Source organism: Pipistrellus kuhlii, unplaced genomic scaffold, assembly GCF_014108245.1.
Source record: "Pipistrellus kuhlii isolate mPipKuh1 unplaced genomic scaffold, mPipKuh1.p scaffold_m20_p_3, whole genome shotgun sequence".
NCBI classification, from domain to species: domain Eukaryota; kingdom Metazoa; phylum Chordata; class Mammalia; order Chiroptera; family Vespertilionidae; genus Pipistrellus; species Pipistrellus kuhlii.
In genome coordinates this window covers 73025402-73047522 of record NW_023425529.1, presented here as the reverse complement: position 1 = coordinate 73047522, position 22121 = coordinate 73025402, and the positions used below count along the sequence as shown (strand labels likewise).

At 38.7% G+C, this 22121-nt stretch overlaps 1 pseudogene; it reads left to right on the top strand.

Annotated features, from left to right (window-relative positions):
* Positions 1 to 14372: 14372 nt before the first annotated feature.
* On the top strand, positions 14373 to 15012 carry LOC118729937 (annotated as a pseudogene).
* Positions 15013 to 22121: the final 7109 nt, after the last annotated feature.

The window sequence follows — 22121 nt, the reverse complement described above, 5'->3', positions numbered from 1 at the left end:
AAAGATAAGTATCACATGATCTTACTCATATGTGAAATCTAATGAACCAAATAAACTGATGATAAAAAATAAATCCAGTCATGGAAGCATGAACAGACTGTTGAATCTCAGAGGGAAGGCAGGGAAAGGGAGTGGAAAAAGATCAACCAATGAACTTGTATGCATATACGTATACGCTGTATGCATAACCCATGGACACAGACAATGGTGTGGTGAGGGTCTGGGATGGGGACAGACAGGAGTGAGCTGAAAGAGGTTAATGGTGGGGGCAAAGGAGGACCTATGAAATAATACTTTCAACAATAAAGATTAAAACAAACAAAAGATAAATCAGTCAGGCAAATGGAGATAAAAATACCTCCTTTGATTACTGAGGGTGCTGATACAGGAGAATGTAAGCATGTGACAATAATGAGATACCTTAATGTTAAATCCATATTTATATAGATTTACACCCTGTAAACTTATCTATGGAATGGACTGTACCCCTGCACCATTTATATCAAGGAGGAGTAAAAGAGAATGTAGGTTTCCTGGGGCTTAATTGCTCCCCTTATGAAGTAAGAGGGTGGGTTGAGCCACAGCATGCCCAGATCATAATCTTAAGTGCACAGGTCAGATCAGTTATTCTACCTAGATAGGATATTAATAGGTGAAAGAGAGGAACTATTATTCTAGTGATACCATTGTAATTAGCCTAGTTAATAATAACAGGTAAGGATCAAAGGGAAGGTCAAATGTTATAAGCATTCCACCTGGGCAGCTTTGCCAGGAAACTGGACTTTAACACTCCCCAGGAAGTCACTGGTCTATTCCCTGCAGATCACGGGGGCGGGGGGGGGGGGGGGCGGGGGGGCTGGTCAGGGAGAACAGACACATGCCCAGTAAAGTCTGGGCAAAGGTACCTTTCTGTCCATCACACCTGGGAACAGGTCAGTGGCCAGAGTAAGCGTGGCCACTGCAAGCACAGGAAGATTTGAGAATTTAATCACATTGTGGTTGGCTCAGAGCTATATGGACCCCACACAATGGTCTAATTGACTGTAACTAGTCTGATGTTGTAGTGGATTCTATTCCAACATGGAATGGAAACTCTAGACTCTGGCTTTGCTTCTAGCTCTGCTGAATCCCCAGCTAAACTTTTTCCGAGACTGGATTAAGAGAAAGAAGACTTTGGAAACCCAGGGATGTAATTACACACAAGTAAAAATTACTCAATCTCCCATGAGTCTCAGAAAATTCTTTTTCTAGAGATATTGTGAGGACCCCACCCCAGCACCCAGTGGAAAAGAGGACACCCACTTCCACTGATAACACTAGGATTGCCTTAACAGAGGAAACGTGGGGTAACACTTTCACTTGACCGCACTGCACATTGACTTTAAAACAGTACAGTATCCATAGTGAGCATTGGTAATTTGATATTGAAATTTGGTTTATTTATAGTTGAATTTAGAAGAATTGGGGAATTAACTGGATGAATAGTTTATTGTTTTCCTTTGGGAAGTAATTTAGTTTTTCTTCTAAAAAAGGTATCAGAGGAATGGATGCTCTTCCTTCAATATTTTTTTTTTCCTGTTGCTACCGAAAGTAGTTCAACACTATTTCATTGACCCTGAATCAATTTGTAGTGCTTGAAGAAGGAGCTTAGTGGATATTTGTGTTTGTTTGTTTGTTTTTATGGTTATGCTCTTTCTTTCATAGAAAAGAATTTTTTCAAAATATAGGCTGGTCCCCAAATTTTTACCTTCACCTTTGCTAACCTCTTCAGGTTTTTCAAAGCTCTGTATTACTTCAGCTATTGTAAGCCCATGAAGAAACAACATATGACAGCTATCTGAGCTCTTTACACATAAATGGAAAAATCACACACACACACACAGAATTGCCATGTAGTTAATGGGATTTTAAAAAGACCTTCAGAACATCCTTAGCTGAATTGCAAAGACAGGCACAATACAGCAACCTTCCATACTATGCATTGCTACTGCCTACCTAAATCAGATACTAAAGATCTGTAACACTGATATGGAGCTTAAGAAAAGCAAGGGAAGCTAGTGTTTATGCCTTAGCTTTTTGCCCATCAAAAAACAAATATTCCAATTAATTTCTTTGCATCTTGGTGGTATTAGTTAACTTTTGAGTCACAAAGGTACTTGTGCTATTATCTAAACACAATCCCAGGAAGAAGGAATTGCTATAGGCTATATCCCTTTTAGTCACATCTGTAATTTGAACAAGAAGTTCCAGGATGCAACTGGACAGAAAATGGAAGGCATTGGTTATCATTATTGTCTGGTCCATCTGCCTCCTTTGACTCAGAATTAAGAAAACTAAAAAGAAAAATATAAAAAAAGGCATTTCTATAATTTATATCAAAGCATTAAACCAAAATTATCCTTATGATTCAAATTCCCCTTTTATGCCTTCTACTTGAACTTTCTCTAAGCAATTCCCCTCCTCTCTAAATTATTGCATACTTCATTTCATTAAGATACTTTTCTTATTAACATATTAGAAGACCATAGAATACATTACAGTACTACATTAACTAGAATGCTGTCTTACGTTAAACTTAGTCAAAAGTACAATAAAACGGAAATACTTGTATCTGTTTATATGCTTTGTTCAACATTTATATACAATTGAGAACAATACATAACATGGATGAGTTCTTTACAGATTTATTCGTTCAACCAACATTTACTGAGAAACTCATGTGTGTCAGGAATAGCTTTGTCTCTAGGGAGATAGTAGTAAACAAAACTGTCAAAAATCCCTGCCTTCCAAGAGTTTTCCGATTTATGGGGTGAAATACACAGTATAGAAAATTAAGAAGCAAGCTATATACTATATTAGAAGATGCTGAGCAGTTTGGAGAATAATGTAAGCCTCACTGAAATGGTGATGCTTCAGCAAAGATTTAGGAAGAGAATTTGCAAACCTTGTAAACATTTTGGAATAAAACCAGAAAGAACAGTGAATGTAAAGATGGGAACATGTCTGACAAGCTCAGAGAACAGCAAAAAAACCAATGAACGATGTCTCTCACACACTGGATGAGGGTCAGGTTATTGAGAAATGAGACCAAAAAAGATAAAGAGCAGGGAAGCAGCAGCTCTTGTAGGACTAGTCGACACACACAAACACCCTGGTTTTTAAGCTTTGCAAGCTGGGGGGTGGGATAGTATGGGCATCATTAAAGAGTTTTCTGCAAAAAAAGAAAAGAGACAGGTTTTCACTTATATTTTTCAACAGTCATGCTTTCTGTTATATTGATGAGAGATAATAAGAGGGCAATGGTAAGAAACCAAGAGCCCAGTTCAAAGACGATTTGTACTTCTAAAAATATAATTTGAGGTTAACAATATATATAATCTATACATAATAATCTGTAATGGGCTGCATAGTGCGCCCTCCCCTCTCACCACCACCACCAAAGATACATTTAGGTGCTATTCACTGTAAAGTGATTGCTGCTTTATCTAAAAAGGGTCTTTGTAGATGTACAATACATAAATTGAGGATCTTGAGATAAGGAAACAATCGTGAATTCTCTGCTAAACCCTAAACTTAATGCAAAATTCCTTATAATAGAGAGAAATCAGAAGGAATTGTTAACACTGGAGAAGGTAATAGAGGCACAAGTCAGGAATACTGGCCATCCCCAGAAGCTGGAAGCAGCAGGGGACCTTTTTCCCCTAGAGTCTCTGTAGGAAGGATAGCCCTGACAATGCTCTGATTTCAGACTTCTCGTCCTCAAGATGCGAAAGAATACATGTCTGATGTTTTAAGCCATAATCAACTGTGGCAATTTGTTATGGTAGCCATATGAAAGTAATACGTCATTCAAAATCAAGTTCTTAATCGGTGAACCTTTTAAAAAAAATTCCAACAAACAATCCTATATAGTAAAAGGCTAATAGGCAAATTGACCAAATGGTGGAATGACCAGTCACTAATAGGTGCCCTGACCACCAGGGGACAGACACTCAATGCAGAAGCTGCCCCTTGGTGGTCAGTGTGCTCCTGCAGGGGGAACATTGCTTAGGCAGAAGAGGGGCTCACTGCTGGTGTGTGCAGTGGTGGTGGCGGGAGCCTCTCCCTCCTCTGTGACAGTCAGACATCCCCTGAGGACTCCCGGGCTGAGGAACACCCCTCCCCCCCCCCCCAAGTGCACAAATTTTGTGCACCAGGCCTCTAGTATTGACCATATATACATAGTATCTTCATTGATTCAGGTATCCCTGGTTGGTGATGATTATTTCTGCTGCATACAGAGAAAGCAGCTAAATTGCTGTGAAATCTTCTCAGGTTCTGGTATGGCTCTTAACACACTAAACAAAGTACTAAACTTCAGAGATGCTATCTCCTTCTAATGAGTCTCTCTCTCTTTCTCTCTCTATCTCTCTCCTGCCTTTGGTTAAATATGTATAACATAAAATTTTACCATTTTAACTATTTTAAATGTACTGTTCAATGATATTAAGTACAATCAAATTGTTGTACAACCATCATCATCAACCATCTCCGGAACTTTTCATCATCCCAAACAGAAACTCTATTTATTAAACATTAACACCCTATTTTTCTCCTCCCCTAGCCCCTGAAAATCACTATTTTACTTTGTGTCTCTATGGATTTAACTATTCTATGTACTTCCTATAAGTTCAATTATACAATACTTCCCCTTTCCTTTCTGGTCTATTTCACGTAGCATAATGTTTTCAAGGTTTATCTGTATTGTAGTATATTTCAGAATTTCCTTCTTCTTTAATTATGGACAAGTCTTGTAATAGGTGCTTAATGAGACTTTCCCTGTTACCTAGAAATTTGGCTAGTGGATTATAATTCTAATGGCAGAAATGAACAAAAATAGCACAGATTGGCCATATATTAAAGTGAGCCCAAATACCACACCAGCTGCACATCTCTTCGGGATTTATTAAGAGGCTGCAGAATTGGCCCTAATGTTATCTCATCATTACCATGACTTTCCATCCTGGTCTACATATTCATATTCTGAACTCTGTGTGTTTAATAACAGCAACAGTTGGGAATTGTTGGTCTACAGAAGAATCGCTGTGACTTTTCTCTTTCTTCTGTGTGTATGTACTCCGTAACCCCACTGTATGCCAAGTAAGTAGGTTGCCAAGAAAATCCCTTCTGGAGATCAGTAATGGCTGTGAGATACATAGAATAGCAACATGTTGTCAAGTTGGATCTTGACAGCAAACTTGGGATTTTCCCTATGTATATTTGAGCATAAAAAGACTGAGGAAAGATGAAAGGGTGAAGAGCAGGTAAAGCATGGCCCTCCCACTATGTGATGAGTCCAGGGTGTATAAACTTAAGGTGGGTGACACAAAAATATCAAGGTTTGACCCATCTTGTAGGACCTCACCCAAGTGGAAAGACTTCCAGGTGAGGAAAACCCAGCAGCAAGAGGCTACAAGACAAATATTTGTTGAGGATAATGACATGGGCCAGAAATGTCAAACCAGATCACATCTCTTTTCCTTGGGAATATGCAGAAGGGAGACTTCTGTTCTGAACCCAAAAATTATGGTGTGTGCTCCATGTAGCAATTTATTCAGTCTGCCTCACTGGTTATGTATTTATTAATCATCTATTAATAATCAGTGATTGTGAATAAAATAAAACCACATCTCCTACTAGGTTTTTTAAATAAGAAAAAATATATATGTGTTGTACCTTTTCCCTGATTTCTGCTCCAGCCGCTTCACCATATTTAAGGAGGTCAGCTATATAGGGGTGTATGTGTCAATGTTAACCAGAGAATCAGAACCAGTAGGAGATATACATTAAGAGGCTTAATGAGAGGAATTAGCTTATATGATAATGAGGCAATGCTGAAATCTGGAGGTCAGGCTGTTTGGACGTGTAGACTGAAACAATCGGGCGCAGCTTGAAGCTACTCTCCACAGGATAAATTTCTTCTTCGTAGAGGAATCCTCAGTTCTCCTTGTAAGGCTTTTCAATTGATTGAATCAGGCACATCCAGGCTACCCAGGCTAATTTTGATAGCAAACTGATGATAGGCTTTAATCATACCTACAAAATACCTTCACAGCAACACCTTGATTAGTGCCTGATTGGATAATTGGTGACTGTGGTTCAACCAGGTTGACCCATAAAACTGTATATCATTGAATGAAAAGAATAAAATACCAAGGGTAAAAGCAACTAACAAAGCAAACAAAACCTGGCCATCACAAGACTGAAAAGTAAACTACCATGCCTTAAATCAAAATCTCTTACGCTGAGCAACAGTAAATTTTGGACATAAAGAACATAAGATTGCAAGTTTAAAATGTATTACATTGGCTTGATCTTTTGTTTTACTATAAAATCACTTTTCGTGAGAATTTTCAACTGAAAATATTCAAGAACACCCGAATTGTGAGTAATGTATTTATTTTTATAATATTCATTGTAAATTAATTTTTTTTCTCGTTTACAAATTAATTTTTTAAAATTAAATACAAAATATTGCGGCATGGGGGAATGGTATCCATTTTGGATGCCTGGCAGTTAACTGGTAAAAGGATAGGAGAAATCATCAATTTATAGCACATGCTAGACACTGACCTGTTCAAGGTGATTTGGATGAAACACAGGACAAAACAAAGGTCCATCACTTTGCAGTAAGAGAAAATATTAAATACTAATAAGAAATATACAAATGAGTAACTTGAGCCCTGGCTGGTGTGGCTCGGTTGTTAGAGCATTGCCTTACACATGGAAGAATCACGGGTTCCATTCCGGTCAAGGGCATGTACCTGGGTTGCAGATTCGCTCCCTGCCCCAGCTGATGTGTCTCTCTCACATTGGTGCTTCTCTAAGTTGCATTCTATCATATCTTGAAGATGAAAAGAGCCATGCCCGCCCCCCCAAAAAAAATAGTGCAAAGTGAAGGAAATCAAGTCTTTTATGAGAAGAGATATTTCATCTTTAAGCAGTCAAATGTCAGGGTAGACCTCAATGAGAGGATGGGATTTAATGATAAAAGAAGTTAGTTAAATAACATTCTAGGAAGAGGGAACAGTTGAGCCAACTCCTATAGAAGAAGCATGACTGTCACGTTGAATGGAAAGCAAGGAGGTCAGCTGTGGGAGAGGAGAGCAGACAGATAGCCAGGGCGAGGAGGGGAGTGTGGAGATAGTGTCAGACCATTGTAAGAACATTGGCATGTAATCTGTTACAGGGTTTTGAGCAGCTGTGAGTGGGGAAAATAAAATGCTTCATATTTATACCACCACCTTCCTCCTGCCCATAATTCAGGCTGTTGTGTAAACCAGTCATTCACACGTGCTGTAGTCCAAGTCCAAACCAACACCAGTGTAGGAATTAAAGACCTTTTAGCTTCCAAATATTCAAGTTTCTTATCAGACGGAACAACAAGTATTTAAGAAACTTTACCTGTTTAGTCTACACTAGACACAATGTTGCTTATACTCACAGGATAAAGAAAACGTGTCCTGTGAGTATCATGGAGTCATTCAAAGAACACAGCTTGCATATGTATCAAACCATTGTGGTGTTTACAAGCAACTGTAACTCTCAGGGTGAAATGGGCAACCCAATATAAGTTCACATACATACATTCCACTACAGAATTAAACAGAGCTGAAGCAAAGCGGCATATTTTGGGCTTCCCTTTTTGTCTAAAAGCTGAGAAGTTTAGTGGCAGAAGGAATTTCCTCCAGCCCTCAGCCCCCACCCCAGGCTTGCTTAAGTGTCAGCATAGTGCTGGAGAGGCTGCAGCTGCCACCCTGGCTTTTGACCTTGAGGGCACTCAGCAGAGGGTCAAAAAGTATCAAAAGATGGAGAAAAGCCTCACTGATTTCACCCCTAGGCTCATGTTCTCAAATTGACCTGTAACTAACATGCTAAATCCTCTTTTTCCACTGGGCTGCCTCCAGGGTGGCTTGGGACAATTTACTAGCTCCTTTGCAGAGTGTCAAATTGTGAACGCAAGCACACAGATAAAAAAACGGGAAAGGCATCCTCCAGGCATCCTCCAGGCCTGCGAGGTAGGTGGGTGGGTTCCACACAAACAAAAGCAAACGTTTTCTAAAATCCTAGCTGTCATTGCACATTAACCTGGTTTAGAATTTTGAACTAAATTTGAGGTGTTAATGTATCTTTAGGACATGAGGGCTGTAGCACAATTCCACATAGGTGTTTCTTTGCCGGCTTCACAACTCCTTTTCCTGGCAGATCTAACAGCATATTTCAGCCATTTACAGCTTGTAAAGAAGGTCACCATTTTTTCAAAAATCCTATCCAGAAAGAGATGGTGGATTTGTATACAGGAGGGAAGGATCCTGCTAAAGTAATACAGTGAAGAGCAAACCTGTGCCACGAAGACCTTGTTAGGACTCAGCACACACTGTAATGCAAATGTGCTGAGCTCAGATGTGAGGACATTTTTTTACTTTAAAGTGTAAGGCTCTTTATTCACATTATTTACAAACTGATTTGGTGCATGTATGTAAACTTATATTGGGTTGCCCACTAAAAAAAAAAAAAAAAAAAATAGCTTACTATGTTTTTAGAGAAATTAGCCTTTTTCTTCTTAGATGATATGTCAGATTCTGTTTTGAATTACAGAATAAATGTCAGTCTTGAAAAAAATGATTTTAACTATTGATTTCTCCTTGATCTGGAAAGGAACAAGGTACAAAGGGAATTGTGAAAAGAACACCAACATAGCATTCCACAGAGGTTACAAAAAACTTTGAAATAACTGTAATTTTTTTTTCCCCCCCCAATGTGACTCAAATTACTGGGGGAGAAAAAGGAATTGTTAATGCAATGTTGCCTGAGTGATGGCCTTTATCCCAGGCAGGCAGGATTCAGTGATGTTTGTTCTTTTAGCTGTATGGCACTTGCAAATGTCATAAACATTACACCACTAAGCCTTCTATCCCTTTCCACTGCCCCCTCCCCCACCCCCTTTCAAATGAAATGCTGAATTCTGTCACCTGGGGGTAGTTATAATAATCACAGCTGAGGATATTGCCAGAGGCAGGAACAGAGCTGGATCAAGGAAAATGTGGCCCAAAGTACACGATGTTAGCTCCAGTTGTGACAGCTAATGCAGTCACTGCAGGAGGGAAATGAGTCCCTTGACTAAACTCACCCTGATTTGTTATCCGATTAAGAAATATCTGGTGGATGGAAAAGGCAACAATTGTGGGCATACTTGGTTGTTATTCACAGATTTGAGGATTGAGAATTGATAATGACCCTTGAGATACTATAGACAGTGGGATCTTACATACACTTTAGAATATATTGCATGTTGATAACATGACTGTTAGAGCTTAGATTTTCTTTTCTTTTTTATGGTAGAAACAAAGGCCACAGATGCAGAATTGGAAAAAGAAGAAGAAGAAGAAAAAAAACAACAACATGTTGCCATGATTAAGAACTGTGTTTCAGAAAGGAGATAAATATGCATGAGCCACCATCACACCCTACTTCTATAATTCATCAACATTACAGGCTTTCAATATTTATACATGAGTACAACCGGAGGGCTTTCCCAAGCATCACCCTATGGTGAGTAGACAAGGCTCGGTGATTCTTGAGGAGGGAAGGAAATGGCTTGTGATACTCCTCAAATAGAGGGAAATGAGTCTTGAGTTAGTAAAGGTCAGAAAGAATATTAGAAACTGTGTAAATAATACACACTTAAAAATAGTTACATTCTTCAATAAAATCTGGAGGCTCAGCAATTTTGTTGAAACTTTTCTATTGACATCAATACATTACAGAGGAGCTTATTTCCTCATTAATGCATTGATAATTATTTCTAAAATCTGAATTTAACATAAAATAAACACATTTCTATTTAAGTCTGAACATTTCTTCAGCTATTACTTTATTATAGTAACTAGAGGCCAGGTGCACAAAATTTGTGCATGGGGGTGGTGTGTGTCGCTCAGCCCAGCCTACACCCTCTCCAGTCTGGGACCTCTCACAATCCAGGATGGTTGGCTCCCAACTGCTCACCTGCCTGCCTGCCTGATTGCCCCCTAAACACTCCATGCCAGCCTGATTGATGTCTAACTGCTTCCCTGCAGGCCTGATTGTCCCTAACTGCCCTCCCCTGCCAGTTGGTCACTCCTAACTACCATCCCCTGAGAGGCTAGTCACCCCTAACTGTCCTCCCCTGGAGGCCTGGGTTCCCCCCAATTGTCCTCTCCTTCAGGCCTGGTTGCTTCCAACTGCCCTCACCTGCTGGCCTGATCTCCCACAACTGCCCCCCTGCTGGCCATCTTGTGGCATCTTGTGTTAATTTAGGGACCATCTTTGACCACATGGGGGTGGCCATCTTGTGTGCTGGAGTGATGGTCAAGTTGCATATTACTTCTTTATTATATAGGATTCTGTCATAGAATATAATAGTTCATGTTTGGAATTTAGAGTTAGTGGCTCTGAGTTATCAATGACCAAATGTGTCTATAAAGAAGCCAATATGACTTTGTTGTGAAACCTGTACTCTTATTCAGAAGTCAATTTTTTTTTTCCAAAAATTTTTTGAGCAAGGGTTGAATCAGAAAAAGCAAATGGATTCCTGAGTTGATTGCTTTGAATACCAATATTTATTTGACTGAATATTTGGAGAAGTTTTGCTCAATATTTAAAAGGTATTAGAAAATTTTTATTGTAGAAAATTAATTTTCATGTGTAATATTAACAGCAAGACACCCATGAAAATCACACATGGTGTCAAAATAAGCCAAAGGAAAATTGTTTGGGCAAAAATAAAAAGGATCCCAAGTTAATTTTATAGAAAAGATTCCTTTATTAACTTTTGGTCAAGAATATGTTTTTATATTTTCAGAAAACTACTCCAAGACCATGGGATTCCTGAAATAGAGAGGAGTTTTCAGGTCTGCTCCAACCAGGAATACAAGAAGAGAAACAGCCCAGAGATGGAAGATGCTAACGACACCTGGCCACACTAGCAGTCAGCAGCTGTGCATTGCTGCAGGTTGCCCAGGACCAAACCAGAGGGGGTCGTACCTGCATTGCCACCATCTGTCCATCATCCAGATATCATTGCTGACATGTATACATAAGGAACTATTTGACATTGAAACTGGGTCTCAGAACTCTTGGACACTGAAATTGGGACTCAAACGTTTTTTGTTATTGTATGTTTATTTCTAGTCTGCAGTTGCAAGATTTTTCAAAGAAAAGAAATGGGGAAAAAATAGTTATGGAGATAAAGAACCATTGAACAGACTGTCAAACTATAGCAGGGAGGCAAGGGAGGGGGGGGCACTGTAAGAGATCAACTGATGGACTTGTATGCATGCATATAAACATAACCAATGGATACAAGACCATGGGGGGGGGGCTAGAGGAAGGCATATGCGGAGGGGGGGTTGGGGAGGTTGTGGGGAGTTCAAAGGGGGAAAAAATACATATGTACTACTATTTGTAACCCTTCAAACAATTAAAAAAAATAAAGAAAAAATAAAAGGTATTTGTTAGCTTACTATAGGACAAGATTGCTAGATTCTGAGTCATTGGTAATAAAGAATGCAGCCTTTGTAAAACTACTTAGTATTAATTATCTTTTTTTTTAAAAAAAGAAAGTAAATTTAGAATCTATAATGTTGCAAAGCCTTTCCTTATAGAAGTCACACATATATAAACTAAAGGCCCAGTGCATGAATTTCTGAACAGGTAGGGTCTGGCCAGACTGCCCAGATTGGGAGGGTTGGCTGGCCTCAGTGTGCATCATAGCAACCAGTCATTCTGGATGGTTGGTTTTTATATACATAGATTTCATTTTTTCAACCAGTAGGTATTGAGAATAACTCTTCTGCAAGATCTTATATAATAAAGAGGTAATATGCAAATTGACCATTACTCAAACACACAAGAAGGCCACCCTCATGTGGTCAAAGATGGCTGCCCCCATGTGGACACAAAATGACCAGCACAAGATGGCCACCAGGAGAGGGCAGTTGTGGGCAATCAGGCCAGCAGCGCAGGGCAGTTGGGAGAGACCAGGCCTGCAAGGGAGGGCAGTTGGGAGTGATCAGGCCTGCAGGGTTGGACAGTTGAGGGGGACCCAGGCCTTCAGGGCAGGACAGCAGTTTGGGGGGACCAGGACTCCAGGGGAGGGCAGTTGGGGGCGACAAGACTGACAAGGGAGGGCAGTTAGGAGTGACTGGACCAGCAGGGAAGAACAGTTGGGGGTGACTAGGTTGGCAATGGAGGGCAGTTAGGGGTGACCAGGCCAGCAGGGGAAGGCAGTTAGGGGGCACCAGGCCTGTAGGGGAGGGCAGTTAGGGGCAATCAGACTGGCAGGGGAGCAGTTAGGCATTGATCAGGCTGTCAGGGAGTGGTTAGGGGGTAGTCAGGCTGGCTGGCATAAACAATAGTGGCAATCAGGTAGGCAGGCAGGCGAGTAGTTGGGAGCAAGCAGTCCTAGATTGTGAGAAGGATGTCTGACTACCCGTTTAGACCCAATCTCACCAGGATTGGGCCTAAACGGGCAGTTGGACATCCCTTTGGTGTGTCTCAGATGGGAGAGGGTGCAGGTTGGGCTGAGAGACATCCTTATGCATGAATTTCATGCACTGGGCCTCTAGTAGGGTATAATAGGGAAGCAGCTACCAAGATAAATGAGACATGGCCTTTGATTTCAAGAAGTTTATGTCTCCATAAAGAGACATACTTCCATAACTAACTATAATACAAGGTGGGGCAAAAAATAAGGTGAATGGACTTAAAATTTTAAATGGTATTCTGTAATTTATTCAAATCTTCATGTAGGAAGAAAATGAAGAGAGTTACTCACACCTCTGTCTCTTCATCACTAATTATAAATTTCTTTTTATAAAAAGTTACCACTCAGTACTTTTAAACCATGTTTAAAAAATTATGATATTCAGAAGGTGAGGGAGATCCAATTTAGAAAAGGCTGATATTCCAGACATAAAATAAAACATAAGCTTCAAAATGTTTTCCTTAAAGAGTTCTATTTACATATTTTGAAAGCTGCCACAGTGTCTGTTGAGTAAAACATTAAGTATCACCTTTCTAGTTGTTCGTCAAGTCCTACCAAAAGCATTCCCCATCTATCTCACCCTTGAACTCGGTTTTCTCTACCCTTTTTCATTTTTTAACTTTATTGTTGACACTATTACAGATATCCCCCCCCTTGCCCATCTCCACCCAGTGCCAGACCCCCTTCCTTCTTGCCATCACTACACTGTTGCTGTGTCTGTGGGTCTGTGGGCTATGCATATATGTTCTTCAGCTAATCCCTTAACCTTCTTTCATCAGTCTCCCTCTCCTGTCTGCCCTCTGATAACTGTCAGCATGTTCCATGTATCCATGCCTCTGTCATTTTGTTCATCAGTTTATTTTGTTCATTAGGTTCCACAATTTGTCTTTCCCTAACTGGCTTATTTTACTTAGCATAATAATCTCTAGGTCTATCCATGCTGTCACAAAAGATAAAACTTCCTTCTTTTTTTATGGCCTTGTAATATTACATTGTGTAAATGTAACACAATTTTTAGTTATCCACTCACCTACTGATGGGCACTTAGGCTGTTTCCAGATCTTAGCTATTGTAAATTACACTGCTATGAACATAGGGGTGCATATATTCCTTCAAATTGGTGTTTTAGGTAGCATCACATGGCATACTCTAAATACCTTAAGGTATATTCCCAGAAGTGGCTGCACCAGTCTGCATTTCCACCAACAGTGCATGCACTATTGTTCCCTTTTCTCCACATCATTGCCAGCACTTGTTTTTTGATTTATTGATGGTAGCCATTCTGGCAGGTGTAAGGTGATCTCATTACAGTTTTCATTTGCATCTCTCTGATGATTGTTGAAAAGCATTTTTCCCACATGTCTATTTGTCCTCTTTGGAAAAGTCTCTATTCAGGTCCTTTGCTCATTATTAATTGGATTGTTTGTCTTCCTGGTGTTGAGGTGTATGAGTTCTTTATATAATTTGAAAATTAATTCCTTACCAGAAGTACCATATTTTCTGGTGTATAAGATGACTCCCTAATTTTACAGTTAAAACATAGGTTTAGGCCTATATTCACTGTATAAGACTACCCCCCACTTCAAAGAAAAGACTTACTTTGCCGTCAAGATCTGCAGGTAATTTTTGTGCAATTTTGGTCTTTTGCCCCCGATTTTCGGTTGACTTTTTTTCGTTTCAAAAGTGGTCTTATACGCCGGAAAATACGGGTATCTTTGGCAGATATGTCCTCTCATACAGCAGGCTTCCTTTTTTTATTTTGATGTTGGTCTGTTTTGTTATACAAAAACTTTTTAGTTTGGTCAGCTCCTGTAAGCCAGCCTCCAGGTGATCCCGAGATCCCCTTTAATACCAAGCATCTGGGCCTGGGAGAGCCAGTGTGAGACTAAGAATCAATCCTTCCCTGCCACTGGGATAATCAGGAGTTTGGGGCGGACCTTTGAGCACACACTGAGATAGTGAGGAGGGAGAGGCAAAGCACAGACTATGGCACTGAAACGGATTAATAAAGAACTTAGTGATTTGGCCCTTGACCCTCCCACACAATGTTCTGCAGGTCCAGTTGGAGAAGATGTTTCATTGGCAAGCCACAATTATAGGATCTAGTGACAGCCCATATTTAGCCAGTGTATTCTTTTTGACAATTCATTTTCCTATAGACTACCCCTTCAAACCACTTAAGGTTGCATTTACAAGAATTTCACAGTAATGGCAGCATTTGTTTCGATATTCTGAGATCACAGTGGTCTCCTGCATTAATCATTCCTAAAGTTCCTTTATCCGTTTGTTCTCTGTTAAGTGATCCAAACCCAGATGACCCCACTTGCACAGATCTATAAAACAGACAGAGATAAAATATCTCAGGGATGGACTCAGAAGTATGCCATGTGATGCTATCTTAAAGTCAGAATAACCTGCATTATAGCTGGAATAAACTTTAAATTACTGTTTTAAAAAAAGTTTTTTAGTTTGATGTGGTTTCATTTGTTCATTTTTTTTTCCTTGCCTTGGGAATATATCGGCAGAAATATTGCTCGGAGAGAAGTCTGAGATTCCCTTGCCTATAGTTTCTTCTAGGATTTTATAGTTTTTCTACTTACACTTAGTAAGTCTTTTATCCATGTTTAGTTTAATCTTTTGTATGGTTTAAGTTGGTGATCTAGTTTCTGTTTTTGTATGTAACTGTCCAATTTCCCCAACACTATTTATTGAAAAGCCTTTGTTTCATTTTTATCTTAGGACTTTTTAGATTCCAAAATTGTATTACTTTTACCATTTTGTATACTTATTGTTATTTACTGTCCTCACTAGAATATGAGCTCTGTAAAGACATGAACTGTATTCTTAGTGCTTAGAATATTGTATGATATATATTAGTTCTTTATTGAACATTGTAGTCATGAGTCGCTTAATGACAGGAATATGTTCTGAGAAATGGTTGTTAGGCTGTTTCATCATTGTGCAGACATCATAGAGTACACTTACACAAACCTAGATAGTGTAGCTGCACACTTAGGCTCTATGGTATATAGCCTATGCTCCTAGGCTACAAATCTGTACAGCATATTACTGTACTTTATACTGTAGGAAGTTGCAGCACTATGGTATTTGTGTACCTAAGCATATATAAAGATAGAAAGAGTACAGTAAGAATACTGTATAAATGATAATAAATGATACAGCTATATAGGGCACTTACTATGAATGGAGCTTGCAGGACTGGCATTTGCCCTGAGTAAGTCAGTCAGTGAGTGCTGGGTGTGAAGGCATAGAACATTGCTATCCACAACTGCAGACTTTATAAACCTGCTATGATTAGGCTGCACTACATTTATTTTTTTTAAATATTTTTTTAGTAATAAATTAATGTTAGCTTACTGTAACTTTTTCACTTTATAAATGTTTAATATTTTGAAACGTTTTACTCATAATAACATTTAGTTAAAACACAAAAACAGATGTACAAAATATTTTTTCTTTATATTTTTATGCCGTAACTTTTTTCTATTTATCTTTTTTTAAGTTATCTATCTATTTATTTATTTATTTTACTTTTTAAAATTTCTTAATTAAAAGCAAAGACACAAACATACACCTTAGCTTAGGCCCATGCAGGGCCAAGCTCATCATTTTTATGGTCTTCCATCTCCACATCTTATCCGGTTGGAGGATCTTCAGGGGCAATAACATGCATGGAGTTGTCATCTCCAATTACAAGGATGCCTTCTTCTGGAATACCTCCTACAGGGTGCCTGAGGCTTATCTTGAGGAGATGTCACTCTTTTCAAAAATGTGTCTGTGCAGTTTTGCTAGGTTTGTTTCTTTTTGTTCTTTGTTTCTTCCTTTCTTCCTTTCTTCCTTCCTTCCTTCCTTCCTTCCTTCCTTCCTTCCTTCCTTCCTTCCTTCCTTCCTTCTTCTTTCTTTCTTTCTTCTTTCTTTCTTCTTTTCTTCTTCTTTCTTTCTTTTCTTTCTTTCTTTTTTCTTTTTCTTTCCTTTCTTGTCTTTTGTTCTTTCTTTTCTTTCTCTTTCTTCTGTTTCTCTTTATTCTTTCTTTCTTTCTTTTTCTTTGCTTGCGTTCTTTTCGATTCTTTCTTCTTTCTTTTCTTCTTTCTCTTTCTTCTTTCTTTCTTTTCTTATCCTTCCTTTCTTCTTTTCTTTCTTTCCTTTTCTTTCTTTCTTTTTCTTTCTTTCTCTTCTTTACTTTCCTTTCTGTTCTTCTTTTCTTCTTCTTCTTTCTTCTTTCTTTCTTTCTTTTCTTTCCTTTTTTCTTTTCTTTTCTTCCTTCTCGTTTCTTTCTTGTTTTTTTCTTTCTTTTCTTGTTTCTTTCTTTTCTTTTCTTTCTTTTTTCCTTTTGTCCTTCCTTTCTTTTTTCTTTTCTTTCTTTCTTTCTTTTTTCTTTCTTCTTTCTTTTTCTTTTTCTTTCTTTTCTTTTCTTTCCTCTTTCTTTCTTTCTCCTTTCCTTTCTTTCTTTCCGTGGTCTTTTCTTTCTTTCCTTTCTTTCTTTCTTCCTTCCTTCCTTCCTTTCTTTCCTTTCCTTTCTTCTCTTTCTTTCTTTTCTTTCTCTTTCTCCGTCCTTTCTTTCTTTTCTTCTTCTTTCTTCCTTTCTCTCTTCTTTCCATTCTTTTCTTTCTTCTTTTCTCTTTCCTTCTTTCTTCTTTCTTTCCTTTCTTTCTTTCTTTCTTTTTCTTTCTTCTTTCTTTCTTTGTCCTTTCTTTCCTTCATTTCTCTTTCTTTCCTTCTTTTCTTTCTTTCCGTCCTTCCTTTCCTTCCTTCTCTTTTTTCTTTCGTCTTTCTTTCCTTTCTTTCTTCTTTTGCTTCTTTTCTTTCTTTCTTTCTTTCTTTTTCTTTGTCTTCCTTTCTTTTCTTTCCTTCCTTTTTTCTTTCTCTTTTTTCTTCTTTTTTCTTTTCTTTCTTTCTTCTTCTTCCTTCTTCCTTCCTTCCTTCCTTCCTTTCTTTCTTTCTTTCTTTTTAATTGTAGATTTGCTTATAAGTCATATTAATGAGAAACTTTTGGTTTTCACCAAGAAGAGTCATATTAATGAGAAACTTTTGGTGCTGGAGCCCATGTTTTCAAACATTTTATGGAGTTTGTGTATGCCTGTAAAAGTGTCTGGTAAACTCTTTACTATGAAATTTCATATACTTTTATATGACTGGCAGCACAGTAGTTTTTTTGTGTGTGTGTGTTTTTAAATTTATTTTATTATTATTTTTTTTACACCATCATTATGTTATGATATTGCAAAGGCTAGAATGTCACTAGGTGATAGGATTTTTCAGCTTTATGATAATATTATGGGAACACTGTCATATATGTGGTCCATCATTAACTAAAACATCATTATGCAGAGCACTACTATAGCTAAATATCTGAGTAAATTAATATATTTTGAGAAGAAGAAGGCATTAATTATGACTGAAGGGATTAGTTATACATTATAGGTGGCATTTGAGCTCCAATTTACAGATAAAATATTAACAGTGAAAGTGGGATAGGAAAGTTCAGATAAAAGCATGAAGAAAGAAAGACCAGTGGGGAGAAAAATACAGAACTTTTTTGAGTGAATAGATTCCATGTATATAGCATAGAATGCTTGTACTAAAACCTCAGGTTGAGAGAATGGTTTGAAGTATGATTTATGTGCTACGGGTATGTACTGCTTAGGTAGACAATGATGTCAAAGAAGTGACATATAAAGGATGTCTTTTTAAAAATAAGCCAGTTGCTGTAAATAAGAACGGGGAAATCCAGAGGGCTCATGGTCAGGCAAGACTGGCCTCAAATGGAAAGAAGTTAAACAGACCATCAAAGTTTCATTATAATGTTGCTTCAAGAAAAACGCCACTAGCAAACCAATTCTAAGATCCTCTCTTTGTTTTGGAAAACGAGGTTAAATAATCAATACAAGAGTAGAGTAGATATAAAAAGTAAAGAATATCTGGTCAAAGGTGAATACTTTAGATTCAAATTGAGGCAAGTTTGGACAACTAATTTCCCAGAAATTCTTAATCTTGTATATACATTTATTAAAACCTTACTTACACATTTTTAGGGACACAGTTTTCTCCCAGAAGGAGGTTGTGAATCCTATGATACACAATGTTCTTTCCCAGATCAAGTTAAGGATAATTTTTCCTTGACAGAAGTGACAAACAGGCAGCTGCTCACTGAGGCATTTTTAGACTACAAAAAACTGACTGTCCACATGGATTAACAATTGAGCATAATCTAGAATCTGTCCTTCAGCCCTTTAAAAGACCATATTTTGTATTACATTAAAAAAATATCTGTCTCTCAGGTATGGACTTTCTTACACTAAATTAAGAGGCCAGATACTTAATTTATCTGGCTAGCACATTCTGCCCTAGAAAGTATGCCACTGAGAAGTCAAATAATTAGATAAAAAAATTTAAATTAGATAAAAGCTCATTAATACAATGATACTATAATACAATGATACTATAACCTTTGAGGTTATCTTTTCTATTGGGCATAGAAAAGTCATTGAATCTTATCCATTTTCTTAATTATAACAAGTCTGGTTTGGGGTTGAAAACATTATTAGAAATTCACACAATTAATAAGTATGACAATCTTGCTATCTCACCTTCTTATGGACTCAATCCTACAGTACCTTAGTACTTACAAGAAGTGGTCATGATTAACTCTTAGTTGCCTGGAAGTTTAAAGGCAGGTAATTCAGTCTATTTTACTTGAATTAGCATACCAATAAAAAACAAAACAAAACAGTGTGCTTACAAGCATCAATCCTGCCTTCTAGCAAGGTGTAGGGCAGTGGTCAGCAAACTCATTAGACAACAGAGGCACAAGGGCCATGAAGTTTCAATCGCACTGTATGTGCATGCCCGCATGTGGTATTTTGTGGAAGAGCCACAATCAAGAGGCCAAAGAGCTGCCATGTGGCTCACCAGCAGCAGTTTGCCAATCACTGGTATAGGGGATAGGATTATAAAGGGAAAAGAGGCTAGGGTGAGGAATGTGGCTAAGAACAGGCTGTGGGTGCATAGATGTCTGACCCTGCTTATTAGTTCTGCTTGCTGGATTCACAGTTGATACTTCCTCAATCGCTTCACATGTAGTCCTTGAAAAGGAAACTTTATAAAAAACTTAACCCTCTATTCACATAAGTATATGTGTTCTAAGATTTAAAATAATATAATTAGGAGAAACCAAGATAGCGGCATAGGGTAGACACCCGAATGCAGTCTACCACAACAAATTTGAATTTAGAACTGGAAAAAAGGGGAGGCATTGCCCTAAGCACCAGATGGCTAGCTGAGAGGAGGCTCTGCCATCTGGGAAGGAGAGAGAAGGCACACTGACCCTCAGAAACTGTGAAGGTACAGAGAACTGTGCGTGCAAAAAGGTGTTGGCTTACTGCTGGTGCGCAAAGAGGGTGGGCCGGACTGAGTTTGCTACTGGTTTACTCCCATCACTTGGAGAGGGCGGACAGCTAAGGTGCAGCTGGCTTTCTTGTTCTAGAGGAAAACAGAATCACCTTATTGCTGTGATAGATAGCCCCAGTCAGGGAGAGGCCAGACTGTCAGGCAATGGGCAGAGATCTCTGGGAGGTGTGTGAAGCCAGAGGCCATTGTTGCGGCACTTGGGGAGGAGCCAAAGGGAAAACAAAGCTTGTCTGCACCACCCCGAGACTCCGCCCCATCCAAGCTGAGCACAGAAGCTCTCCCAGAGGCTGGCTTTTTCTAAGGAGGGACTGGCCAGAATCCAAAGCTTGTCTGCACCTTTACCAAAGAGGTGTGCGCGCCTGCAACCAATCTTGCGAGACTCACCAGGAACAGGACTTTTCTAAGGTAAGACTGACAGGGAACCAAAGATTGTCTGCACCACTCCAAGACTCTGCCCCATCCAAACGGAGTACAGAAGCCCTCCTAGCTGAGACACTGCTGATCCTCATAGTTGGCTTGGAGATCAACGCTTCCCAGTGATACCAACAATAAGCAAGGCTTAACAACAAGACTGTACACAGCCCACAAAGGGCTACACCAAGACTGTCCACCACAGGTAACTGGGAAGGCTGTGCTACTGGGCTCTACCAGAACACCTAGCACACAAAACTATTCCATCAAATCAGGGAAACAACTAAAATGCAGACAAGAGGAAGGACACAAAGGAAGGAGATGGAGGAAAAGAAAAGAATGGACATTGAGTTTAAAACTACACTTATAAGGCTTTTCAAGAATATCTTAAAAAAGGCCGATAAAATAAATGAGACCTATGAGGATATGAAAAGGGATCAACTAGAAATAAAGAATACATTGTCTGAAATAAAAAAAAAATATAAATATATTAGAGTCCTAAAAACAGACAGGAAGATTGCAAGAATCAAGACAAAGATTTAGAACACAAAGAGCCAGAGGACACTCCTCTGCAGGAGCAAGAAGATAAGAGAATCTAGAAAGTTGAAGATAGTGAAAGAAACCTCTGGGACAATTTCAAGCGAACCAAGATCAGAACTATGGGGATCCCAGAAGAAGAGAGAGAGAAAGATACCGAAAGAATACTGGAAGAAATAGTGACAGAAAACTTCCCCCACCTGGGGGAAATAGACTTACAAGTCCAGGAAGCCTGCAGAACCCCAAACAAAAAGAACCCAAAGAGGACCACACCAAGACACATCATAATTAAAATCCTAAGAGCAAATGACAAAGAGAGAATATTAAAATCAGCAAGAGAAAAGCAGGTAGTTACCTATAAAGGAGCACCCATACAATTGTCAGCTGATTTCTCAACAGAAACCATGCAGGACAGACGAGAATGGCAAGAAATAATCAAGGTGATGAATAGCAAGAACCTATAGCCAAAAATACTCTACCCAGCAAAGCTATCACTCAGAATCAAAACCAGATAAAGAGCTTCACAAATTAAAAAAAGTTAAAGGAGCTTATCACTGCCAACCCAGAATTATATGAATTGCTGAAGGGGGTTATTTAGGAAGAGGAAGTAAATAAAGATAAAACTTATGAACAACAAATACGTAACTATCAACAAGTGAAACTAAAAACTAAGGGAATTAAAACAATCTGATGAACAATATTAACTGGTGAATATAATAGAATCAGAGGTATGGAAGAGGAGTTCACTGACGATTCTCGGGGGAAAAGGGGAGTGGGGGTGCTTGAAGAGACTGAACAAAAACTGTGCACATATGGAAGAGGACGATGGGGTGGGAACCTGGTTGAGGAGAGCAATTGAGGGGGGGGGTGGGAAGAGGAACACATTTGTAATAATCTGAACAATAAAGATTTATTTAAAATAATATAATTGCTTTTTAGATTAGTTTAGGTGCTTTATCAGGTTATAAGCCCCCATCCCCTATATTTCCCCCCTCTCATTAGGTAAATTGGTTGATGTCTATCTACCTTATCCTATAGCAGTACATTCCTTTGTAAAGGAAGCTTTTCCTTTTAGCAGACTGGAAATTCTGTATTAGTTTCCTTTAGATTCATTTTTCTAATTAGATTTACTATCCAGTATACCTATAATTTCCCTTTAAGATTTCTCTTTATAACCCTTCTA